Source organism: Vombatus ursinus, unplaced genomic scaffold (genome assembly GCF_900497805.2).
Source record: "Vombatus ursinus unplaced genomic scaffold, bare-nosed wombat genome assembly UNPS02015175.1, whole genome shotgun sequence".
Taxonomy (NCBI): domain Eukaryota; kingdom Metazoa; phylum Chordata; class Mammalia; order Diprotodontia; family Vombatidae; genus Vombatus; species Vombatus ursinus.
The window spans coordinates 22,238,354-22,263,193 of NW_020954953.1; the positions used below are offsets into that span (position 1 = coordinate 22,238,354).

A 24,840-nucleotide genomic window follows, 5' to 3' on the forward strand; every position below is an offset into this window, starting at 1 on the left:
CTGGGCTAGTCACTTAATCTCAATAACCTCAACAAAAAAGCAAAAAAAAAGAAAAAAAAAAGCTCTTATTATATGCATCCAAACCATAGACTTCAAAAGGGTCATTGCCTAGACACGCTTGAACAATGAAGTAAATCTTCATTTAATGTGGACTGAACTAGTTGCCTGTACCCATAATCATAAGAGGTAGCTGGATTTTGAGTCAGGATAACTTCAGTTCAAACAGCAGTTAAAAACACTTTATATTATTTATATCAGAAGGGTATTTCATGCCCCTACCTCATTAATTGCAGAGTCCAAATTTCTCTACTGAATCCATCAATTAGAGGCATAAATTAGATGCATCCAATCAGTCAAAGGAGAAGCAAAGTGCTTTTGAGACATTAGATAAAAGAAAATAATGCTTCACAGGAAATGTCTTGTGTTTGGTTAAGAAGCATTGGTCACATCTTGGCACTTGGGTACGAACAGAAAGCCAGTTGGGATCCAGCATTCTAATAGCAGATCAGCCTAGTTGTGAAGTAGCTTCAGCCAAGGCTCTGAGAGACAACTACTTGGAGGTGAGCATGTGGAGTCTCTGTCTCCTCATCCCACCCTTGACCAGAGGATGGTCTTGTGAACTTTGAAAAGTCAAAAGATTTAGACTTCCTACCAGGCCTTCCAAGTAGCAATGGCTCAGGGAATCATTAAAATTGGGAGCCAAGGACAATCTGGATCCCTCGTAGAAAGGATGCTTTAGGATTTTACAAGGAGCCTGAGAGAAAGCTAAATAAAAGGGGAATTTCATGAGAACTCCATGAAAGAAGAGTAGGATCTCCAGTCAGCCAGGAGCAGCGAGTCACTCCTTTGTCACCTTTGTTCTCTAAGTTTGAGCCCACATTGCCCTGAGCTCCATATATACTTTTGTGAGAATGTGTCCCAGACTTTGGGGACACTTTGGTCCTTGCTTTATCTTATAAGAGACTATCCCTTTGTAAAAGCTAATTGGTGAATTAATATTGGGAAGATATCAGCTAGTTAAATGATTCGGGGTCAACATATTGGTGGGGGCTTATGAACCATGGTATCAGAACCCCAAATAATGAGAGCTTAATAAATATTTGTTGATCGATTGAAAAACTAAAATGAAAAAAATAAGGGTGAGCACATTTTCAATCCCTCTTTTCCAGGGCCCTTGGGGCCACTGCCCTATCCAGGTATGCAATGTATACCTAGGCATACAAAGTATGTATGGAAGGTCTCCCCACTCCTTAACAGATGCTTATATTTTTAGGGGGCCCATAATTCTTGGAGTCCAAAATCCCCATATCTGGTGTTACTCTTTTCTCATTGTTATCTATTTTATTTTTTTAACATTTTTTAAATTTAATAGTATTTTTTTCCAATTACATGTAAAGACAATTTCAACCTTAATCTTTTGAAAGATTTTGAGTTTCAAATTTTTCTCCTTCCTCCCTTCCCCCCTCCCCAGGATGGCAAGCAATCTGATATAGGTTTCTATTCTAAATTCTAATATTCTCATCTCCCCACCTGCAGCTTTTCCTATTGAAACCAATCTCCAATTTCAAAAATTCAAGCCCTGATAGTTTCACCTGCTAACCCAAGTATCATTAAGCAATATACATCTATGACCCAACTGAGAAGAAAGTATGGTCCTATATTATTTCACATATCTTTAGAGCACTCAAGAGCAATTTGTTGATGATAATTATTGATGATAATATCATTGCTAATATCTTGAGGCAATGTGACACAGTGACTAGAAAGCTGGCCTTGGAACCAAGAAGATCTGAGTTCAAGTCTTACCTCTGACACACACTGGCTCTGTGACCCTGGACAAGGCACTTGACCTCCCAATGCTATAAACAGCTCATTAAGGTTGAAGAAAGGTAGCAACCTACTTTAGTCGGGGGAGTTTCCTCATCTGCAAGTTCTCTATCTCAATGAAATCACAGATCTAGTCTTTATTCCCTTATATCTTACACTTGTCCAGTGCTTCATTGTTTAGTCATTTTCCAATCATGGACAAGTCTTCATGATCTCATTTTGGGGTTTTCTTGGCAAAGATACTGGAGTGGTTTGCCATTTCTTTCTCCAGCTCATTTTACAGATGAGGAAACTGAGGCAAACAGGGTGAAGTGTCTTGCCCAGGGTCACATAGCTAGTAAGGGTCTAAGGTCAGATTTGAACTCAGGGCTTCCTGACTCCAGGCCTGGCACTCTATCCACCTTGCTGCCTGTCCAGTGCCTTATACTCTCTGGAATGCTTTCAACACATAGTCCCTACAACAGGACTAGAAGAGCCCAAAACAGAGTACAGTGTTCATCTGGGCCCACAATGGAAGCCAGAGGCAAAGATGGCAAAGAGCACCCCAAAGGAAACAACTAAAATGATTCAAATGTGGTAAGTTTTGTAGGAAAAAAGGAAAATTGAGGAGAGACAGGGTGTCAGTAAGTAGCTCTGGTTTCTTTGGAACTTTGGTTTCTTCATCTGTAAATCTGAGGCAATCGTGGTCACCCCATTTGGTTTGTTGTGAAGCATAAATAAGATAATGTATATAAAGGGCTTTGCAAACCTTAAAGTGGTATATAAATGTCAATCATCATTATCAAGTCCAGGCGACTCTGGGCCACCTGGAGTCAGGAAGACCTGAGTTCAAATCCAGCCTCAGACACTTCCTAGCTATGTGACCCTAGGCAAGTCACAACTGTTGTCTGCTTCAGTTTCCCCAACTCTAAAATGGAAATAATAATAAGTACCTACTTCCCAGGGTTGCTGTGAGGATTAAAGGTGAGCATATTTGTAAAACACAACACAGAGCCTGCTTGATAAATGTTTGTTTCCTTCCCTCCTGCTGTCTATAGACAGCAAAACTGAGGCCCAGAAAGGTAGTGATTGACACATAGGTAGTAAGTAGCACATAAGGATAGATATTTAGATGATGGAATGAATCCCAGGAAAGGATGAGCAACTCCTCCTCTAAACACATTTTAAAATGAGTAGTTACTATCTTTTAGGAACACGCTTATCCAGATATGGAAGGACAGACCTGGTGACTTTTTTGAGACTTCCTCTAGCTTTGATAAGTCTTAGGTAACTGACCAGACATCAGAAAACTAGTAGAGCAGGGCTCCTTGTCTCTCTCTGACCACATGGGGAGTTATACCCTTACATGTGGGTGCTCTGTCCAAAGGAATATCAATTTTAATCAATTTTACTTCACAAGATATCTTGGGGTTTGGGGGCTAGATTTTTTTCTTCCCTATTTATTTATTTTATCATTGTTTGTTTGTTTTAAAAACTGGGACAATTAATTCTTTTATCTCATGTAGTTTTCATTTATGATTTCTTGAAACATAGTTCTGGTAAACCAGGCATGATAAAGCCCATCTGGATTCAAGTGGAGCTACTTGACTATTCCTTTAAACCCAAATCACTCTGGCTCTCACTGATTAGACAATAATAGGCCCCAGCCCAAGCCTCACTTACTCATTGTTTGGGTTTTGATGGCTCAGAGTGAGTATAAATAGCAATTGTTTCTGTTCTGGCCAGAAAACCTAAGAGTCGACCCTCTCAGATTGATTCTTTTGAGAAGGCAAACTAGACCATCTTCTGCCTCAATTCTAACCTAGCCTTTAATCACTGAATGGGTTCTACCTCAGACAAACTAAGACCTGGCAAAGACCTTAGCTTAAAAAGGGCAAGGGCTCCCACTGCACCTAGGGCCGTCGCCCATCATCCTGACCTTGCCACGTGTCTCGCCACTGGACTTTGATGTTCCTGGAGGAGAGAGTGAGGCTGGTGACTTTGCACAGCCCTCCTTCACATAAACCCAATTCACTTCCAAGTCAAGACATCACCCTTCTGATGTCATTGGTCCTCTTCGAGAAAGAAGGACAAACAACAAAAACAATAGCGCAGGCCTGCCAATGTTGACTGATTCCAGGGTATGGGTTTAAATTCTGAGCCAGGAAGCAATTACCAAAAGAAATTTCATATTAATTGTGAAAAAGTACACAGATCTCCAGTTGTGAAGGGGCGAAGGATTCTCTTTTCCTGGGGGCCCCTCAGAGTCCAGGGGCTGCCCTGAGCAGTATTTATGCCTACAGCTATTTCTCTTGACACTGTAAATTGGAAGTCTGTTTATAGTGTGCTGTATGTTCCCTTTAGTCAAGGCAATGGAATGCTTCACTAAAGTTTCCCAAGTTCTAGGAGTTGTCTAGAGTTTCATGGAATTCACATGTTGATGCTGTTGTGGTGACTGAGTCAGTGAATTTTTTTTTGTCATTCTTTCCCTTTGTCTTTCTTAAGCCAAAGTATTAAACAAGAGGGCAAAACCCTACAGGGTTTATTGTTCAATATGGGCTGGTCACCCACTAGACCCTCCAGAAACCTAAGCACTCTCTGCATATAGCACGAAACATTTGGGAAAATTCCCAAAGTTTTCACAAACACAAGAGTGTTTTTTCTTCTCCCTTCTTCCCATTTTCTTTTATTGCATTTCTAACCTGCCATTAACCTAATCACCTATCCATTTATCCTTTTCTTACTCAACTTCTTCAATCTAATTGCTAGTATTTCCTAAATCCAACTTTCTCCCCTCCCCCCTCTCCTCAAGACAATTTTTCCTGTCACTCCTCAGCTCTCAGTAGGCTCATTAGCAATGAAATACTTTTGTCAGACATCAGTGATCTGCCATCTAGTTCAGAAGTTCTACTTACAAATCAAGTTTTACCAGGTCAATTTTCCAATTATAATTTAAATAAATTATAATTTAAATAAATTTCCAATTTATAATGTAATTATCTATTCTCTGAGGCCTTCATTTGTTTTTCATTTACTTGGTTTAACTTCCCAGATCTATATTTACTATCCTAGTCTTCTTCCTGAACGCCAGTCCTACATCACCAACCTGTCTTTTGGCAGGAATTGGATATCCTGTGGGCCTCTCAAATTTAACGTGTCTGAAATTGTCTTTCCATCCCAAACTCTCCCCTCTTCAGAATTTTCCCACCACTAGTAGTAATAGTAGGGTTTAGGATACTACCATCCTCCCAGTCACCTAGGCTCCTAACCTCAGTGTTGACTTGTCATTAGCATTTACCCCAAATATCCAATTTGTTGTCAACTTGTTTCTACCTTTACAATATCTCTCACACAACTGCCACTCTAATATTAATCTTCATCACCTTATGCCTGGGCTATCAAACGCTTCTGGCCAGTCTGCCTACCTCTAGTCTCTTCTCACTCGAATCCATCCACCACTCAGCTGGCAAAGTGATTGTCCTAAAGTGTATGTCTGACCATGCCAATTTCAGTGACTCCCTATTACCTCTAGGATCAAATATAAAATTCTCTTTTGGGCATTTGAACCTCTTTACAACCTGGCCTCTTCATAGTTCTCCAAACTTCTTACTCACTATTCCTTTCCATATGTTCAATGGGCCCATCATAGTTGGCTTATTTGATGTTCCATATACATGATATTACATTTCTCTTATCTATGTCTTGGCACTGACTGTCCCACATGCTAAGAATGTTCTTCCTGCTAACCTCTGACCTTAGAATCCCTGATTTCTTTTAAGTTCAAGTATTACCTCCTGCAAGAGGCCTTTTTCAGTTCCCTCAGATGCTAGCCTTTCTCTCTAAAGCTATTTTCCATCTGCTCTGTACATATCATGCATTACCTAGTTATTTACATATTGCCTCCACCATTAGAATGTAAGCTCATTGAGAGAAAGGATTAGGGTTGCTTTTTCTTCATATCTGTAGCTTCTAGCACAATGCCTGGAACATACTAAGTGCCAAATAAATGCTTGTTGACTGTTTGATAAAACTACAGAAGATAATAATTCCACAGCAACTCCAAGAAGATTCCTCCCAAAAGAAAATACATTTTCCACAAGGATTTTAAGAAATTGGAATGTCTAATAAGAGAAATTGAGAGAGGTTTTGTTTTGTTTTGTTTTGTTTTATTTTATTTTGGTCTACATCTGTGATTTGAGGAGTAAAAATAGCTGTTAACATAAAACTTGAGCCACTACTAGGTCTATATCCCAAAGAGATCAAAGAAAAGTAAAAGGACTTATTTGTACAGAAATATTTATAGCAGCTCTTTTTGTGGGGACAAAGAATTGGAAATTGAGGGGATGCCCATCTGTTGGGGAATGGCTGAACAAGTTGTGGTATATGATTGTGAGAGAATACTTTGTGCTATAGGAAATGATGAGCAGGATGGTTTCAGAAAAACCTGGGAAGACTTATGTGAACTGATGCAAAGTAAAGTGAGCAGAACCAGGAGAACATTGTACACTATAACAGCACTATTGTAAGGATGATCAACAGGGAAAAATTTAGCTACTCTGAGCAAGACAATGATCTAAAACCATGACAAATGATCCAAAAGACCCATGATGAAAAATGCTCTTCACCTCCTGAGAGAGAACTGATGACCCAGCAATACCACTTCTAGGACTGTGTCTCAGAGAAATCATAAAAATGGGAAAAGGATCCACATGTACAAAAATATTTATAGCAGCTCTTTCTGTGGTGGCAAAGAATTGGAAATTGAGGGGATGCCTCAATTGAGGAATGACTGAACAAGTTGTGGTACATGAATATAATGGAGTACTATTGTGCTATAAGAAATAATGAGTAAGCAGATTTCAGAAAAGCCTGGAAAGACTTATATGAACTGATACTGAGTGAAATGAGCAGAACTGGGAGAATGTTATACACAGTAACAATCACATTGTGCGATGACTAACTTTGATAGATTTAGCTCTTCTCAGCAATGCAAGATCTAAGAAATCTCCAAAAGACTCACAATGGAAAATGCTATCCACATCTAGAGAAAGAACTATGGAATCTGAATGCAGATACCATTTGCTCTTTTTTTTCTTCTGTTTTGTTTTGTTTCCTCTTCCTTGTGGTTTCTCCTATTGGTTCTAATTCTTCTTTACAACATGACTAATGTGAAAATATGTTTAATAGAAATGTATATGTAGAGTCTATATCAGGTTGCACACCATCTTGGGGAGGGAAGTAGAAGAGAGGAGGAGAAAATTTAAAACTCAAAAGCTTATGGAAGTGAATGTCAAAAACTAAAAATAAATTAATTAATTAAAAAAAGAAAGGGGGAGTAGGGCAAGAACTAGTGTTAGGGTAGAAAGGAGAAGTTTGGGATTATAACATTCCAAGTGATATAAACTAGATACCTACTGCTGATTTCATTCCCTTCCTCCCATTGTTTTTTCTTCTAAGGGTAGAATATGGGAGGTGGGGGTGGGGAGAATAAATATTATAACATGATTTGATAGAGTGCAATTTGTCCATAAAACAGAGGAGGGTGACAGGATTACTTGGGAAGCAATCACAAAAGCTTATTGTTCTTAAGAAACATATTTCAAATACAAAAATTCATATAGAATTAAATTGAAAGATTGGAATAGAATTTATTATGCCTTACTTGAAGCCAATAAATAGGAATGGCAATCATATCTCAGGCAATTGTAAAAACACAGATGGTTGAGAAATAAACAGGAAAACTACATTATTCTTTAAATTTAGTAATGTAATGAAACAATATCGATATTAAACATATGTGAATAAAATGTAATGAAACAATATCGATATTAAACATATGTGAATAAAATAGCATAGCATCTAAGGAAAGAGGAAATAAAAGCTACCTGAACTAAGAGATAATAATTGTTCAATACTTTGACATGCTTCTTTCTGACTGTGATCTAACAGAAAGATAAATAATAAATAACCTTAGGGACTAAAAAAAATACTGGGGAAGGGGGCGGTGCAGAGAGAAGAGATTTGATGGCTCTTGGATTATTGAATGGGATTACTGCATGGGATTACTAAATGGGAATCTTAAGAAGTGTACATATATTTAGCATTATATGTCACTTTTACAATTGCTGTAATCATTTACTAGATCATAAAGTACTCAAATTTGAAAAGTCAGCAACATTGAACACATCTTCTATAGACTACAGCAATACAAAATTTTAAGCAATAAGGGAAATTAGAATAAATGATTCATACTTATAGATCTAAAGCTGTAAGGGACCACAGAAGCATGTTATCTAATGCAACCTCCTCAACTTCCATATGAGAAAATTGAGGCCCACAAAAATTAAATGACTTGTCCCACATCACATAGGTAACAAATGTCACAATGAGGATTTGACCTGGGTTCTCTGATTCTAGAACCAGTGATCTTTCCCCCATACCACACTGACTCCTTAAATGGAACCTAAATACTAATACTAAAGATAACACTAAAGAATTAATAGGTCAAAGAATAAACTATAGAGGAAGCAATTTAATAAAATTATAAACAATGAGATAATATACAAAATTTAAGAAAATTTAGGGGAACTAATTACCTCTAAACCAAAGTTGTCAAACCTGCGTCCATGGGCTGCTTGTGGCCCAAAACACTTTCAAGTAAGGCCCAAGCTAGATTATAATATAATTGAGAATTATTTAACAAAATAAATAAAAATACAAAGATAATATTAATACATGGTTTTCTAAGTCAACATGCTGCCCATAGGGATCCATATGTACAGTTTAATTGTGACTGTTTCTATTCAAGTTTGACATTACTGCTCTAAACAATTAAATCAAGATGAGAAAAAAGATAAATGAATTGAATATGCACCAAAAAACTCAAAAATCAACAGATGGGTAACTCCAAATAAATAAAAAAGAAACCCCCCCAAAAAATCAAAGAACAGATAATCAAAATTGAAAACACAAATATCATTGAGATGCTAAATTTTTAAAAGGTTATCTTTAAAAGAGCAAAATGAAAGAACCTTTTTTAAAGGGAGAAAATTGTCAAAATAAAAACTTAAAAAGGGAGAATTTATAATGAATGGAAAGAAATTAAAGGAAATTGTCAGAAAGTATTACATCTAGTTATGTGGCAACAAAACTAAAATTTTAAATGAAATGAATGTCTATTTTCAAAAGTGTAAAATATCCAGATTAACAGAACAGAAAATACAGAATCTAAGCAAACTGAAAACAGAAAGAAAATGGATCAAGCCCTAAATGACCTTCCAACAGTATGAAGGTCACAGAAGGAGAAAGAGAGACCTGGGTCAAGATGGATTTCTAAGTGAATTCTTTGAAACATTTAAAGAGTAATCAATTTTACTATATATACTGGTACTAAAACATACAGGTCACAAAACGGCAAAATTCCTGCTATGAAACAAATATGGCCCTAATACCAAAATAGGGAGAAAGAAAAGTCAAGAAGGAAACTACAGAACATTGAAAGTGAAAATTAATATAAAAATAGTGAATAAAATATTGACAAAGAGGCTACAAAGAGGCTATATTCAATAAATTGTTATAGTATTCTTCAACAATCAGGGGTGGTTTATGCCAAGAATTCAGAGGAGGTTCATAGGAAAAACATAAACATAATATATCATATTACCTATAAAAATTATATGATTGTATCAAAAAACATAGAAATATCCTTTAATAAACTATAGCAGCAACTTCTGTTAAAAGCACTAAAACAAAGTAGTAAAAATACACCGCCTTAAAGTTACCAAAAATATTATTGGTAAGGAAGAAACATTAGAAGTTTCCCTAATCAAGAATAAAGCAAGGTTTTCTATTATCTCCAACATTAGAAGATATAGGTATAAAAAAGTAACTGTACCAATAAATTAAGAAGAAGAAATTGAGAAATTGAGACAAAATTATTCTTATTTGTAAATGATATGTATTTTAAATAGAAAATCCCAGAGATTCAATGAAAAATTAATCTAATATAATCGATTACTTATAAAATAGCAGAGTAAATCCATAAAAGTCATCAGCAGCCTGAATATTACTAATAAAAATCCAATTGGAGAAGATGGAAAGAGAAATCTTTTCAAAATAATTATAAAATTCATCATATATCTGGAAGTGAAACTACCAAGATATACTCAGAACTTATATAAATATAATTACAAAATATTTTTTAAGAAAATAAAGGCTTCTGTCAGGCAGGGACAGAGATCCTTCTAGAAGAATCATCATCATAATTGCCCAAGTTCAATTCAAACTTGTATTAGTTGGTGATGAAGATAAAAGCAAAAATCATACTCATACAACATCATTTGTCTGGTGAATTTGAGAAGCATGTAGCCGCCTTGGGTGTTGTGACTACAGTGCACTAAACTTGACAAGGTTAAAGATGAAAATGTAAATAAAACAAAGTCCCTATCCCATGGAACTTATCTGTGTTTCAGACATCAACCTGAATTTTTCGCTTTATTATGAGTCAAACACATATACATGTGCATGCGCAAAGACAGCATGGTTGATGGTATAAAGAATACTGGCTTAGATTCAGAAAACCTGGGCTGGAGTCCTACCTCCAACATTTACTAGATACATGTTCTTGAGTAAGTCACATTACCTCTTTAAGCCTCTATTTCCTCATCTTTTAAGTGGGTATAATAATATATTTTTATAAATATAATCTATCACATAATATAAGAATATATATTATTTATAAATAACAAATACTTGTGCTACCTACATCATGTAGACCTTGCTAGGAAAACACTTTGTAAACCTTGAAGTACTATGTAAATGTCTACAGATAAGTAAGTATAAGTAGGAATAATATAGGTATTATATTTCATATTAGAAGATAAAACTACTGATGATGAGCATTATGGGTTCCATTTTTCTATGATCTCCCAAAATAAGAAAAAGTCAGCCCAAAGTTTTATCTTTTTAATTATTATTTTGTAAGGGAGACATATTTTCTACCAAGAATATTTATTAGACTTGCCAATATCAGTAACTTGGACGTGGACACAATCCATACTGTGTTTTTTCCATCCCTCAGAAATAACCAAGTTCAGTAGAAGTCCAACTGCTTCTATAATCTTCTTCAGAACCTCAGGAGAAATGTAAACTCTTTTGGAAAAAGTAGATAAGGTGTATAGCAAGTGAACTGCTGAGGTGGGAGTGATAACCCTATCTTTGCCACTAACTTTTCAAGGGATCTTAGGGATGGTAAGTGACAACATTGTTTCCTTTTACAAAAAAAATGAGGGTGATGCTTCCAACCTTACTCATTTTGAGAAAAAACATAAATAATGGTAGCTACTTCCCCAATGAAAAGTGGTATTAAAAGTTAACATATGGTTGCTCATGCATATTATAATATGAAGTCCTCTACCCTTGCATACAGGAGAAAATTCTTGGGTAGGGAAGGCATTACTAAAATATAAATATAGTAATAGTGTTCCAAATACCAGAAAAAATAGTTTTTCTAGAACTACTTGGTCTGTTGACAAGGGTCTGCACTTTTTTCTTTCAATCCTCACCCTGCTCCATAAAATTCCCTTATAATTCATGTATTATAGGTCATCATCACAATTTCCAAGCAGTTGGGAAGCATTTAACCCCTAGAGAACGTTATTTTCTCATTTAGCAAGAGAAATGAAAGGAAGTGGAGAAGGATGGCTAAAATATGAAAATATATGAATGTACCAATATGCTCAGGCCCCAGAGAACTCTATTTTGATGGAGATGTTGGAAAGCACAGCTCTTACTGCCTTAGCCAATCACAATTTCCAGCCCAGTGTCCAAAAACTGATTTTGTGTAGCTTTTCTGGCAGACCCCTCCCTAAGCTATTGGATTCCAGCACACTCTGTTCAAACATCAGCTTTAAGGTTCAACACCCAGACGCCACCATCTTGGGCTGCCAAAGTGGCAAAAGAATCATTCAGAGTCACCTCTTGCCACAGCTTTGGAAGGAACTGCTCCATTCTAGTCATGGTCAAGGACCATCTATCCCTAATAATCTTCTGAAATATAAGACTTATTCTGTCATTCCCATTAAAGGTCATAGACATTAATTTTTAATCTAATAATAGTCATAATTACAATGACAATTGACATGTGTTGCTTTTAAAAGTTTGTTTAAAAAGGAAAAATTATATATAGTATTTCATTTGAGCCTTCCAACAGCACTGTAAGGAAGGTAATTCAACTATTATCCATGTCAGTTTGATTCTAAAGCATTTCCTCTAGTCTTGAACTCAAGGCATGAAATCTCCCAAAAGGCAATGCTCCCATATACTGAAGCCTTTTGAGTATTGAATGACTAAACCTCCTTGTGCACCTGGCAATTTTCCTTGCCTTGGAATCTGCTCTCATGCTTGGTGAGTTGCTGTCTAGGATCCTATTTTGTGAGGAACTTCACCATCATTCATTCCACTCCCAGATCAACTAAGTCCCCTGATTGCTCCATCTCCTGACACATGGTAAGTGCTTAATAAGTGGTTTATCCAGCTGGCCATTTCTAAGCAAACCCCTCATTTGAGATTCTGCTCTACTGAGAAGTATTGTTGTGAGGTTCCATTACAAAAATTAGTGATTCTAACATCTGTTGATCCCACTCAGTACAATAACTCTGCATTTCAGTTAAATGTGTAAAAATTAAAATGACCAGCAACTTTTATCAGACTATTTTGTTTCAGGCTGATGACCAACCACAAGTAGTAGTTAAGGTGTACAGTGCCTTTGAACACTCTCTCCTCACCCTTTGTATCTTAAGACCTCTAGCTTCCTTCAAAGCTCACGTCAAGGATCATCTCCTGTAGGAAACTTCCCTAGGAAAGTCCAATTTCTAGTGCCCTTCCTCCCCTCCAGAAATTACTTTGCATCTACCCTCTATATATTTTATATTTATGCCCCCAATAGAATATAAACTCCTTCAGGGAAGGTTTTTGTCTTTGCATTCCCAGAACCTAGTATCTTCTCAGAATCATGATGGGTACTTAATAAAGGCAGGCAGGCAGCCAGAAGAAAGGAAGGAAGGAAGGAAGAGAGAGAGAGAGAGAGAGAGAGAGAGAGAGAAGGAAAGGAAAGGAAAAGACAGGGGAGGGGAGGGGAGGGGAGGGAAGGGGAGGGGAGGAGAGGAGAGGGGAGGAGAGGAGAGGAGAGGAGAGGGTCAAAAAGAGTTGATACCTTTCAGTAATTAACTACATTTTTTTCAAAAACAAATCCTTCAAAGCATATACAGAGCAAAGAGACAGACATGAAATACTAAAAGATGAAATTGAAAAATTCCTCACTTAGTATTTTTGTGCTACATTTCTGTACTCTTTGCCTCATTCCCAGGCCAACAGAAATACAAAAAATCAACCTCAGCAAAAAAGAAAAATGACAAATGTGTGCAACGGCCATGCTTCCCACTAGTCTTCAGATAAGTTCATCACTATTCTCTGGGCATATTCTTCCACTTGCCTCAATTTCAGGAGACTGGATTTCAAAATTAGACACAGTATTAGCAAAGACAACCTTTGATCTTTATGTTATGGGAGCCACGTAACAGAGACACCACAGGAATCCAAAGCTCTGAGGACAAATAAGCAAGCTGAGCCTGTAAGTTCAAGAAGATTCCTGCAGGAAAGGATTCCAGCAGGGCTCAGATGTCAGACAACTCAAAGGGAATAGGTCTGCAGCTGCACAGCGAGCGACGTGCATGCACAAGCAGTGGACCAGCATTTTCCTGGCATCCAGCAACTCATTCCCCAGGTCTGAGAACACCATCTCACTCCTAGCTTGACCCTCTTCCCTTACAGTTTTAAAGGAGATGAGTCGAGTCTCCTCATGTTTCTAGGTCACGTATTACATTTGGAACTGTAAGATATATTCTTTTTTTTTAACCTTTTCTTCAATTAAAAGTCAATTTTACAGCCTAGAAGACGATACAAGTCTTCCAAGAGCTGGTGATTGGAAATTCACCACCACTGATGAAGAAGCGAACAAACCTCTGAGAATTAAAAAGTAGCCCATTTTCTTCCTGACAGTCTCAGATGTTCTTTTTAGTGCTTGGAATGTTATAGCTATAGGGGTAAAGGTAGAGGTGGTGGTATATAGTTATTCTTCCCCTAGAATGTGAACTCAGTTCTAAGTAAATGTAATAATCTTGAATTAGTACCCAGAAAATAAACTTCTCATAACCACCCTCTCTAAATGAAAAGAGTCAAGAAAGTTAGAAAGGGACGGTTTTACACATGCTTGTTGTCCTGATCCTAACGTCATTATCAACATTCATAAACATCTTCTGCCATGTACCATTTACCTCTATCTCACCAGGGTGCGATAAATAGCCTAAATCCCCTATGTCATGCTGCCTCCCTACACAAACCTCACAATTACATAGAAAAGGGCCCCCCAAACCTTAAAAATCTGTGATTCTGGGTAAGACGGAGGGGAGAGAAGAAGATGAATGTTCATTTTTTTTAATTCAAAAAGCTAAATCTACTGAGTGCAATGCTGGGTTTTCTTATTTTAAAATATTTTATATATAATCTATTACTGTATGCCTTACCTACTTGGCTTCTGAATCTCCAAATTCTCCTTTCCTGACTCCAAAAACAGTTCTCAAACATTACCAGTGCACATGGGAAGCTCCCTCCCAATACATTGTGAGCAACCTGTGACAAAAAGGAAGGGGGGCCTTGAGGTCCTTGGGGCTAATTATGATCTATTTCCTTTTAGCAGCCTTTCCTTGTCCACTAAAGGCAGTTTCAAAGCTTGACAGAGAACTAGCAGTTAGAGGAAGGACATTTCTGAGTTTGGTTTTAATAGCAACCACCACAGAAAAGGGGTTGGGGGTTGGGAAGTGCTTTTAATCATCACCTGCACAGATGTGCTGAATCTGCACGTGGATGGCATCCTGGAAAGATGTGAGAATAGCCCAGTCTTTACCATCCTGTAAAACAAATATGTATCTCACTACTGGGTAGTCCAGTCCCTTTCTCCAAGATAGAGTATACAAAGGTGGGAGAGGAAATAGATTTCTCCACTCATTTCTACTGAGAATTCTGAAAAATTCTTTGAATGAGATGGTGTGGATAACTTTATTACCTTCAGATTAGAGTAACATCTCATTTATCTGGCATCATCATGGAGTGAAATGTTCTACGTAAATGAACTTTTCAGGTCATTGAAGCTTGCCACTTTTAAGAGTCAAATTTTATTTTTTTTATTTTTTTAAATAATATTTTATTTTCCCCAAATTACATGTAAAGACAATTTTAATATTCATTTTTTAAAATTTTGAGTTCCAAATTTTCTCCCTCCCTTCCTCCTTCCTATTACCCTTCCTGAGACAGTAAGCAATTTCATATAGATTCTACATGGGCAATCATACAAAACATATTTGCATAGTAGTCATGATGTGAAAGAAGATACAGACCCAAAGGAAAACACACACACACATACACACACACACACACACACACACACACACAAATTAAGTGAAAAATAGTATGCTTCAATCTTCATTCAGACTCCAACCATTCTTTCTCTGGATAGCATTTTTCATCATGAATCCTTTGAAATTGTCTTCGATCATTGTATTGCTGAGAATAGTTAAGTCATTCACAGTTCTTTATTGAACAATATCACTGTTACTGTGTGCAGTGTTCTCCTGGTTTTGCTCACTTTACTTTACATCAGTTCATATAAGTCTTTACAAGTTTTTCTGAAATCATCCTGCTTGTCATTTCTTATAGCACAATAGTATTCCATTACAATCATATACCATGACTTGTTCAGCCATTCCCCAACTGATGGACATCCTTGCAATTTCCAATTCTTTGCCACTACAAAAAGAGATGCTATAAATATTTTTTGTAAGAATAGGTCTTTTTCCCTTTTTTGTTCTCTATTTGTTGTTGCTATTAAAACCAAACTCAGAAATGTCCTTCCTCTAACTGCTAGTTCTCTGTCAAGCTTTGAAACTGCCTTTAGTGGACAAGGAAAGGCTGCTAAAAGGACCTAGTAGTGGTATTGCTGTATCAAAGGGTATGCACAATTTGGCTGTCCTTTGGGAATAATTCCAAATTGCTCTCCAGAATGGTTGGATCAGTTCATAACTCCACCAACTGTGCATTAATGTCCCTATTTTACCACATCCCCTTCAACATTTATCCTTTTCCTTTTCTGTCATATTAGCCAATTTGATAGGTGTGAGATGGTGCCTCTGAGTTGCTTTAATTTGCATTTCTCTAATCAATGCTGAGTTAGGGGCATTTTTTCATGTTATTATAGATGACTTTGATTTCTTCATCTGAAAATTGCCTGTTCAAATCTTTTGACCACTTATCAATTCAGAAATGACTTGTATTTTTATAAATTTGACTCAGTTTTCTATATGTTTGAGAAAAGAAACCTTGTATCAGAGACACTTGCTGTAAAAATTGTTTTCTAGCTTTCTGCTTTCCTTCTAATCTTGGCTGCTTTGGTTTTGTTTGTGCAAAAACTTTTAGATTTAATATAATAAAAATTATCCATTTTATATCTCATAATGCTCTCTATCTCTTGTTTGGTCATAAATTCTTCCCTTCTCCATAGGTCTGACAGGTTAACTATTGCTTACTCTCCTGATTTATTTATAGTATAACCCTTTATGTTTTAATCATGTGCCCATTTTGAGCTTCTCTTAACATATGGTATAAGATGTTTGTCTATTCCTAGTTTCTGCCATACTGTTTTCCTGTTTTGTTTTGTTTTTTGTCAAATAGTAAGTTCTTCTCCCAAAAGCTTGGATCTTTGGGTTCATCAAATACTAGATTACTATGGTCATTTACTACTGTGTCTTGTACGTCTAATCTATTCCGCTGATCCACCTCTCTATTATTTAGCTATGGCTGCTTCCGCTATGGCAGCACCTGGAGCCCCATAACCATCTTTAAGAAGCCAGTACCAGAAAGTTTTGAGATTACCACTTTATAATACTGTTTGAGATCTGGTACAACTAGGACACCTTCCTTCACATTTATTTTCATAAGAGCTAAGACTTGTTAAAAAGTGAACTAATCTTGATAGAAATATTTCTTTTTTCTTTTTTATTCGTTTTGAACTCAAATAGAAAAAGACAAAAAAAAATTTCCATGTATATACCACAACACAGAAAGAGGATTCAATATTAAATCATAAATCTCCATTTCACACTATTTGTTTATTTTGAAAAAAACTATGAAACAAATACTATACGTTGTTTTCAAAGCTACTGTGTTTTTCTGTGCTTGCTTCCTTCTGAGTTTTCTTTGTTCTCTGCTATGCACTTTTAATTTTTTTCTCTCCCTCCCCACCCTGTACTACAGAAGGCCACCATTAGACACAGATATATATATATATATATATATATATATATATGTAAAACCATACTATATATACTTCTATTTATCAGTTCTTTCTCTGGAGGTCGATAGCATCTTCTTTCATAGTGGTATTGCTGGGTCAAACGGTGCACACAGTTTTATAATTCTTTGGACACAATTCCAGATTGCTCTCTAAAATGGTTGGATCACTTCACAGTTCTGATGAAAATATTTCTAAATGTATTATGCACTCCTGTGCCTTCTCAAACTAAGGATACTAAACTTTTTTTTCATTTTTCTTGATCATTCATTCATTCAACAAGCTTTTATTAAACATCTACTATGTATTTGCCATTGTACTAGGCCCTGAAGATACAAAAACAAAAAATAAAACAATCCCTGATCTCAAGGATTCAGCTGGTAGGAAATAGCAAGATAGAAGGCTGTCTAGCTAAGACCCTTAAAAGGAATAGATGGGGCACTGAATAAAGAAGGGGAAAAAGCCAAGTTGTTTTTTTTTAAACCTCTGGGGGCAGGAAGCTGGGCATCCCAATGGATAGAGCACTGAGCATGGAATCAAAAAGGCTTGAGTTCAAATCCAGACTCAAACACTTATTACCTATGTAACCTTGGGCAAGTCACATCACGACTCTGTCTGCTTCAGTCTCTTCCACTAGTAAATGGAAATAACCAAAGCACCTATCCTCCAGGGTTGGTGTGAGGATAAACTGAGATGATATCTGTTAAGCCCTTAGCACAGGTCCTGGTTCATAGTAAATGTTTGCTTCTTTCCTTCTTCGGATGAGACACGGGTTCTTGGTTTTCTAAAAGAGATCCAAAAAAAAGTCTTGAAGCACTGAACTAAAAAAGTAGAGCAGTCTTTCTAGTTCATGCAGTGCTTGAGTTTGGGGCCCCAGATGAGGTGATATTTTCCCTAGCTATTTCCCTCATACTCATTTCCTCCTCCACTGCCCTCTTCTCCTTTGTGGTTTCCCTATCCATGTTGAGCATGAAAGTGCTCAACTCCGAAGCCAAGGTCAGTAGCGCCCTCGTGGCACTGGTTGACTGTAAAGATGATTATTTCTGGTGCTGGAGACATCACACCTACCAAAATGGCAACATGCTATTACATGAGATACAAATTCATCACCCAACAGCCTCCTTGACAGCAAAAATAGCTATACCCCAGAATGCCATTACTGGTGATAGAGCTGCTTTAAATGTTCTCATCATCAGAAAGCTGGTGAAACTAGTGAATTTCTATATCTCTGAAAGTCTGTACCCTTGAATAATGATAGAAGGATTTGAAGCTACGAAGAAAAAAGGTATTTGAAGATTTAGATCAAGTCAAAATAAGCAAGGAAATAGAGAAATACTTACAGATGTGGTCAGAACATCTCTGCATACTAAAGTTAATGCTGAACTAAATGACCTATTGACAGAGGTAGTGGTAGACTGTTTTGGCCATTAGAAAACCAGGTGAACCTATTGATATTTTCATGGCAGGGATTGTGAAGATGAAACATAAATCAAAACTGATATAATGTTGACCAGAGGATTAATTCTGGACCATGGTGCCTGATATCCTGATATGAAAAAAAAAGAGTAGAAAATGCTTACATCCTTATTTGCCTTGTATCATTAGAATATGAAAAAAGAGAAGTGAATTCTGGATTTTTTTAATAAAATATGGCAAAACTAGTAAAAGTAGAAAGGAGAGTCATTGTAGAATAATATAATAAAATTATTATTATATGTTATTAATCAAAAGGGAATGGACTTGTTTTCTTTAGATGCTCTTGCAAAAGAAGGTATAATGGCACTGTGCAGAGAGGAAATATGGAAGCTAACTCTTGCACGTGGTAGAAAGGCTATGAATTCTCTTGACTGGAAATTCTGATTAACGGGGACATATGAGACTTGTCTATGAACACACGCTGGGAGAAGAGAAATTCACCTTGAAAAACAGGGCAACCCTCAATCTGTCACATTGCTAACAAGGGACCAAATAAGCCCATACTTCCACAACAAGGACATAGTAAGAGATGGTCTGAGAGCTATCAAGAATGCTATTAAAGATGGTTATGGGGCTCCAGGTGCTGCCATAGCGGAAGCAGCCATAGCTAAAGCTCTTATTAAGCCCAATAAGCACACTGTAAAAGGGTCCATCTTGGAGTCCAAGCTTTTGATGCACTGTTTATTACTCCCAAGGTTCTTGCTCAGAACTCTGGTTCTGACGTTCAAAAAACACTAGTTAAGGTACAGGCTGAAAATTCAGAATCAGGAGAACTTGTTGGTATCTATTTGAAGATAGATGAGCTGGTTATTGTGGCAGAAGCTGGCGTTTGGACCAATTATCATGTAAAGAAAGAGCTTCTTCACTCCTGACCTGTGACTGCCTCCAATATTCTCCAGGCGGATGAGATCATGCAAGTTGGAATGTCTTCTCTGAAAGGTTGAATTGAATCATATATTTCCGTTGTAATCAAGTAAATCACAAAGGCCCTACAGAAAGAACCTCAAAGTGGCTTCCAAAGGATTTTCAAAAGAATAGTTTATTTTTCTTACAGTTGCAATAAACCTAGCCTCTAAAATTGAAATTATTGGTATCTATTCAAATGTATGGTCCTAAAATTGATTACTTTTTTACACTGTATTTATTTTTATTTTTTTAATGTATATATTTATTTTTAAGCAGCTAGATGACTCAGTGGATAGAATGCTAGGCTCGGAATCAGAAAAACTCATCATCATGAATTCAAATCTGGCCTCAGACACTTACTAGCTATGTGACCCTAGGCAAGTCACTTAACTGTCTGCCTCAGTTTCTTCATCTGTAAAAGTGAGCTGGAGAAGGAAATGGCAAATCATTCCAGTATCTTTGCCAAGAAAACTCCAAATGGGGTAATGGAGGCAGACATGACTGAAATGACTGAACACCAACAAATTTGTTTTTATTTTTTAATTTATTTTTTAAATGTATTTTAATTACACTGATTCATAAGCTACAGTCATTTTTACACACACACACACACAAGAATATAACACAAGTTCATTATACTCATAAATAAGAGATAACACCATATCCAAGGACTTCAGCTGAAGCTGGAAGTAGAAATAAAATCCAGAGCCATGTTCCCACCCAGTGAGGTTGTGCATGGTAGCATATGATGGAAAATATACAACCACAGACCATAACATTTCCAACAAAGATTAGCAGGGATCAATCAGGCCTTATAGGAGCAGAACTACAATGTCACCAGAAGACATCAGTGGCCCTGAAATACTAGAGGTATGAGATTCCCCTCGTACCTGTACCCTGGCTACATTTCCTACTGTGTCTACTCTTCCTACTGAAGGTGTGTATTTTTGTTAGAGAGTTTGACCAAAGAATATGGAAGAAATGTTTTATTGTTACTTACCTTGTTTCATTAAATGGCTTTACTTCGACCTAATTCTACCCTCTGGGCTGACTATGAAAAATAAACGCATCAGTAGAGAAGGTAATAAGCATTTATTAAGAACCTTCTATGCTCAAGGAACTATGCTAAGTACTTTACAAATATTATAGCATTTGATTCTCACAACAGCCCTGTCAGGTAGGTGTTATTATCCCCATTTTATGGATGAGAAAACTGAGGCAGAGGTTAAGGGATTTGCCTGAGTCAATCAGCTAGTAAATGTCAGATTTAAACTCAAATGTTCCTCACTCCAGGCCCATCACTCTATCACTGCTCCACTTAGCTGCCTCTTAATAGATATTTGTGAACTATGGTTTTGCGTGGATGTAGCTGAATAGGCTGGGCACCTACTTAGGCAGTACAGTGGTTAGAGTGCTGGGCCTGGAGGGAGGAAGACTCATCTTCCCGAGTTCAAATCTGGCCTCAGACATTTACTAGTTGGGTGATCCCGGGTAAGTCACTTAACCCTGTTTGCCACAGTTTCTTCATCTGTAAAAGGAGCTGGAGAAGGAAATGGCAGACCACTCCAGTATCTTTGCCAAGAAAACCCCAAATGGGGTCACAGAGAGTCAGATAGGACTTAAAAAAAAAAACAGCTCAACATCAACAATGAAAGACCCCTAGGCTACCTTGACCCTAGGGTAGTGTTCTCTGGGTTGCTCTATATAGTAGAAGATGGAAAGGGTGCCTGAAGGTGCTATGCAAAATAACCTAGAGGGAGGGTAAGGATGCTTGGAAGCTGATTAGATCAGAAAAGGCCTAGTGTAGTAAGTAGCACTTGAGCTGAGCTTTGAAGGAAGGGATTCTAGAACATGGAAGTGAGTTGAGAGTCTTAGAGGACAGCCCATACAAAGGCAAAAAGAGAGAAATTGGAATGCTCTGTGTAGGGAATGGTAATTAGTCCAATCTGGCTAATAAGTGTCATAAAGTGGAGTAAAATGCAATAATCCCAGAAAAGGTAGCCTGGAGTCAAATTGTAAAATACTTTGTGCCAAACAGAGGAATTTATCCAAGAGGGAGTAAGGTGATAGTGGAATTTCTTGAGCAGAGGAGAAACATGATCAGATATGCTTTAGGATGATCAGTTTTAGGTGGAACAACAGTTAGAGCTTTGCACTCTGTAGTCAGGAAGACCTGAGTTTAAATTCAGCTCCAGACACTTACAATCTGTGTGATTCCAGGCAAATCACTTAACTTCTGTCTGCCTCAGTTTCCTCATGCATAAAATGGGGATAATAATAGCACCTACATCACAGGTCGTTATGAGGATAAAATGAGGGAATATTTTTAAGGTGCCTTGCAAACTTAAAGCATTATATAAATGCCAGCCATCAATAATGATTATCATTATTATTGTCTCATAAGAATGGATCAGAGAATGGAGAGGCTTCAGACAAGGAGACAAAGTAGGATGCTATAGCAGTCCCCAATTCACAGTCAGGAATACAAATATGGTTGTGCTATGCTTTATTATATTGGCATCCTTAAGGCCTATTAAGATGTGTATATAAGGTTCTGTACTCTCATACAAAATGGTGCCAGACTGTTTTTTTGAGTAATTATCTCAGGCTTTGGGTGTAATTTCTTATTGCTGTCAATGGACCTGTGCCTGACAGTGCTAACTCCATTCCCATTTTCTAATTTATTGTTTCTAATGTTTTATTTGTTAGAAATTTGATAAATCATCTTGTTACCACAGTGTCTAAAGTAAGAACAAATAAGAGGACAGAGTCAAGATCTAAGGAATTTTCCTGTAAGTAAAATGAATGAGCTTTTAGTGTGGTAACTTTGTAAATTATTTGGAAAGCCCCCAGATCTTTTTTGTTTACTTTCTTTCCCATTTTAAATTGTGTCATGGGTACCTGAAATCACCAGAAAAGTGAGTTATTATATTGCTCTCTTCAAGATCTCAATACCACTTTTGGGGGGACATTATCTATAAAATAAGCACCGATTGGGTGTTGCCTCAGTCATACTGAGACCTGTTAAAGACCTTAACTTAAAAAGTCTCCCAATGCATCCAGGGCCATCTCCTGTTGTCCTGATATATATCTTGCCACTGGGCCCAGAAGGCTCTGGAGGAGAAAGTGAGGCACAGCTCTACCTCACTTAAATCTAATTCACTTGCATGTCGTGACATCACTTCCCTGATGTTATGGTCCTCTTTGAGAAAGAAGGACAAACAACAAAATGAGTTCGAGAAGGAAATGAGAAACCACTCTAGCATCTTTGACAAGAAAACCCCAAATGGGGTCACATAGAATCAGACTTGACCAAGAAACAAAAATTCAACAACAGGGTATAGTGGGAAAAGTGTTGAACCTGAAGTCAGGTTAATAACACAATGTATTTGTTAATTAGTTTATTGATGAGTTTAAATTAATGCATTATTAGTGAATTTAAATCCTACCCCTGATACTTACTAGCTGCATGACTATTAGCAAATGTCTTAACCTCTTTAAGCCTCAGTTTCCTCATCTGTAAAGTAAGGATAATAATACCTATGGTAGCTACCTCACACCATTGTTTTGAGGCTCAAATATTCAAACCTTAAAGTGCTATGTAAGTGTCAGTTATTATTTTAAAGTGAAGTTATTCTAGGGCCTTATTGTCCTTACCTCAAGCCCTGCTCTTCTCCTATTTTAATTTATAACTTCTTGAACTGGAAATGACCAATGCCACTGAAAGCAACGTCTTACACTGAGAAGTAATAATGGTGCAGAGGATGGTTTAACAGTGAGTCCATGGGCATGGCATCACAGAGAACATTGGGTTTGGTTGCCCATTCCCCAGAATGTGGCCCATACCTCCATGGGAATGGGGGTTGGAGAAAAGACAAGAGCATTGAGAGAAGAGGCGCCATGGTTACAGGTAGCTAATGACGGCAGCCAGGGTAGTTGTGGCCATTGGAGGACCTCAAGGCAAGGTCCCTCCCCACTCAAACCAGATGGGAGCACCCTGGAGTGGAGTCCTATTCTACCTGTGTAAGTTATAGCTGTATTGCTAATGAGATCACACGGTATTATACTAGCATTGAGGTATCTAAGTGGCCTAGTGGATAGAGCCCTGGACCTGGAGTCAGGAAGATACATTCAAATCCAGCTTCAGATACTATCTGTGTGACCCTGACCAAATCACTTAACCTCTGACTGCCTCAGTTTCTTTATCTGCAAAATGGGAAGAATAATAGCACCTATCTCCCACAGTGGTTGTGAAGACAAAGAGAAATATTTGTAAAGTGCTTCACAAACTTTAAATCTCTGTATAAATGCTACCTATTATTGTATAAATGCTAACTATTATTATGATGCAGGCAATATTTCTATTTTCACTAAATAGTCCAGTTATCAGCAAAGGCAACTTCATTAGCTTCACTTAGCGCATTTGAGTTTGTGGATGAAACTTTGAACTTATATACGGACTTTCTGTCAATCCGCTTCATCTACAAAGTTGGAGTATGTTCCATATCCCAAGCATTAGGCCAGACTGATTTGATGTGGGACCTGTGAGGGTGTACATGCACTTCCGTGGGTTGACTGATTTCTCTAGCATATGGTTGGCATTATGCAGGCCTTATTTTAGGCTCATTTATGCATGAGGAACTGTTGAAAATAAATAAAGAACTCAAGTACACTTTCATCAAGTGCCTCAAACTAATAGTCATTGACAAAAATGTAAACAGGGTCAGCTCCCTCATCACAAGGGGTACTGGTTAAAGGCTCCAGGGGCAGCTCGCTGGCGACAAGTACTAGATCTAACACATCGTTATATCCCCTTCAGCGCTTTATGTGTAAATGTGCATTGATTGAACAGATAAATTGTTTCTGAAGGCAAAACCCTGGTGAGGGTGCTTTTGTGGATGGGAAAGAGAAAGAAAAAAGGAAGGAGGCTAATTGCTATTTCAGTTGGGTAAGAGGTACTAAAAAAGGTTCCTTTTCTGCTTTCGCAGATAATTCATTTCCAGTTAATGGCAGAACCTAAAGAAAGAGGCCATGGCCTCCGAATTTACCAAGAAGATTCAGTCAGATTTGCTGCGGGTAGAAGGTCATCCTGGTGAGAACGGTTGACATAATAGAAAATTCGTACTCTGCTTTGCATTTTTATTTTTTATTTTTTAGAGGCAATGGGGTTAAATGACTTGCCCACGGTCACACAGCCAGTAAGTGTCTGAGGCCTGATTTGAATTCAGGTCCTCCTGACTCGAGGACTGGTG

At 37.4% G+C, this 24,840-nt stretch overlaps 1 pseudogene; it reads left to right on the top strand.

Annotated features, from left to right (window-relative positions):
- The window catches only part of LOC114031454, a 51,310-nt pseudogene extending 31,684 nt beyond the window's left edge, over nucleotides 1-19,626 (top strand).
- The last annotated feature ends 5,214 nt before the right edge of the window (nucleotides 19,627-24,840 follow it).